Source organism: Arvicola amphibius, chromosome 12 (genome assembly GCF_903992535.2).
Source record: "Arvicola amphibius chromosome 12, mArvAmp1.2, whole genome shotgun sequence".
Taxonomy (NCBI): Eukaryota; Metazoa; Chordata; class Mammalia; order Rodentia; family Cricetidae; genus Arvicola; species Arvicola amphibius.
Window position 1 is genome coordinate 104,048,047 of NC_052058.2, and position 2,955 is coordinate 104,051,001.

Here is a 2,955-nt window from a genome sequence, read left to right on the forward strand (position 1 = left end):
AATGGTTCAAGTTTCTCCTGATTTTGAATAATGTTGGCTGTACATTTCTCATATATAGATTTTACTATTTTGAAATAAATTCTTTCTAGTCCTATGTTCTCTAAAATGCTTACCATAAAGGCACATTGGGTTTTATGAGAGGCCTTTTTGTCTATGTTTTGAGACAACTATTTTTTCTTCATGTTAATTTATATGGTTTATTGTATTTATCAGCTTAAGTATGTTACACCACCCATGCATTTCAAGGATAAAGCTAACTTGATCCGTGGATAATCTTATTAATGTATGTCTGTATTGTGTTTGCTAGTATCTTACTGAGCATTTTTGAATGTATGTTCACCAAAACTAATGGTCTGTAGTTTTATTTTTGTTCTACTTGTTCTGTTTTGTTAAAGTATGGAATACTTCAAGAATGTGTGTGTCATTCCTGTGCAGCGTCCATACTAATCTTCTTTGTATTATTGCCATTGTAGGATATGTGCTGCTGAAGTGAGCATTGCCTGTTTATTAAGGTTAAAATATTGCAATATGCTTATACACTTAGCTATGTGAATTTATACATGCATTTATGATGTTTCTGAATATGTATTTATCAATTATCTATTGATAAACACTTCAGCTGTTTGTTCCTTTAAGGTATTGTGAATGTTGTTTGAAGGTATAAAGATATGCAAATAGTTCTTTCATATCCTGCTTCTGTGGTTCAAAAACGTACTCAGAAGTAATATTGCTTGATCAAATGAAAATTTTCTTTTTTTTTTTAATTAAAGATTTCCATCTCCACCAGGCGGTGGTGGTGCACGCCTTTAATCCCAGCACTCGGGAGGCAGAGGCAGGCGGATCTCTGTGAGTTCAAGGCCAGCCTGGTCTACAAGAGCTAGTTCCGGGACAGGCTCTAAAAAAAAAAAAAAAAAAAAAAAAAAAAAAAAAAAAAAAAAAAAAAAAAAAAAAAAAAGCTGCAGAGAAACCCTGTCTCGAAAAACCAAAAAAAGAAAAAAAAGGAAAAAAAAAAAAAGATTTCCATTTCCTTCCCTCCTCCTCCCCCTTCCCTCCCCTCCCTTCCACCCACCACCCATACCCCCATTCCACCCCTCTCCAAGACAAAGAGCCATCAGGGTTCCCTTCACTATGTTAAGTCCAAGGTCCTCCCAGCTCCCCCTAAGTCTAGGAAGGTGAGCAACCAAACTGACAAGGCTCACAGTGAGCCCGTCCATGCTGTAGAGTTCACGTTCATTGCCATTGTCCTTGGTTTCTCAGTCCTCCTCCACTGTCAGCCACCTTCAGAGAGTCCGGTTTGGTCCCCTGTTCCATCAGTCCCATTCCAACTGGACTTGGTGGTCTCCCGTTAGATCTGTCCCACCGTTGGATGGAGAAAATGACAGAGCCCCACATAGGAGCACCGGACTGAGCTCCCAAGGTCCCGATGAGGAGCAAAAGGAGGGAGATCATGAGCAAGGAAGTCAGGACCGTGAGCAGTGCGTTTACCCATTGAGACGGTGGGACAGACCTAATGAAAATTTTCTTTTTAACTTTTTTGAACAATCACTGTAGTGTTTTCCATTGCAATTGTAATATTTTATATTTTTTACCAAGAGCACTTAGACATTCCAATTTTTCAATTTTTACCAACATTTATTAATGCACTGTTTCTGGTAGTGTCTATGTTAATGAATATGAGATGTCATTTTGTTTCTTAAGAATTGAGGAATATATTTTCTTTTTCCTCATATTCTTATCATGGAAAGTGTTTAAGATAAAACTAGTAACAAAAAATGAAAAATCTAGCAACAAAACATCAATCACAAAAAAAATTAGTAAAGGAAATAATTTTTCATAAAATTGAACATAAAGGATAAAACTTATAAACTTCAAACATATTCTGTTTCAATTGCCACATTTCAAGTTCCAGGTAGGAACTAGTTCACAATGTGCAAGACCAGGGAACAACTCAGGAGCTTCCTCCTTCATTATGCATCTCTTGTGAAAGTTTCACTGCTTCTTTATCTGATCCATAAATGCATGAGTCCTTAATTTAATCTGATGTCACTTCCTAAACCTGGTTCAGAATGTTTTTGCTTTCTCTCTCAAGGAGGTCAAGAGTCACTGAAACAGAAGGCCTGAAGATGAGGATATATTTATATATTTATAGTTCAGACATAACAACCATGCTGTAGTCAAATAAATATTAAACTTATAAATGCTATATTCTCTCGATTATCTATGTATTATTTAATGCAGTCTCTGGGTCATTTCAAGCACATGGCTTTTGCTCTAGCAAAGCTGAGGCTCACTAGGTACAAAGGGCAAATTTCTCAGGGAGGCTTAATTTTTTATGCATGCTTTATGCATAAGTAAATTGGAACATGGAGATTAGATCACACTCCAGCTGTTTCTTTGTAAACTGTGTTGTATCTTCTATGCAATTCCAAGACAATTATAACCTTCAATCTCCAGGGGTTACACATGAACACAGCAAAAAAAGATATTAAACTAAAACACATATGCAAATTGCTGCAGTGATTTCCTCAGGCAATGGTCCCCACAAATGCCTCCCATTACAGCTGCCATCAAATGGTCCCTGGGCTGTGTATAGAGTTAATTTGTAAAGAACAATTCAGCAAAATTTAGCAAATCACCCATGGCTGATCAGCCTGTTTCTGGATCAGGTATTATCATGGTACCCAGCAAGGAAATTAACCCTTTTCTAATAATAACCAGATTATACTGAGTGCAATACAAATACTTTTCTCTTGAAACATTTTCATTTCAGTTTATTAATATAAAATTTATCTTTTATGGATTGGGTCTAGAAAAAATACTACAAAAAAGAGATAGATGTAGAAAAAGACCAGTCTTTATATGAGGTTGTAAAAGAAGAAAGTTGCACTTAGGCATATAAAAAGTCATGTACTAGATATTTACTGATGGTTTAGTGAATAATGGATATTGCTTAGT

General features: G+C 35.9%; 1 non-coding gene across 1 annotated transcript; it reads right to left on the reverse strand.

Moving 5' to 3' along the window:
- Positions 1-390: 390 nt before the first annotated feature.
- On the reverse strand, positions 391-497 carry LOC119799656. The gene has a single exon (XR_005282930.1). It is a non-coding gene; the product is annotated as a U6 spliceosomal RNA (small nuclear RNA).
- Positions 498-2,955: the final 2,458 nt, after the last annotated feature.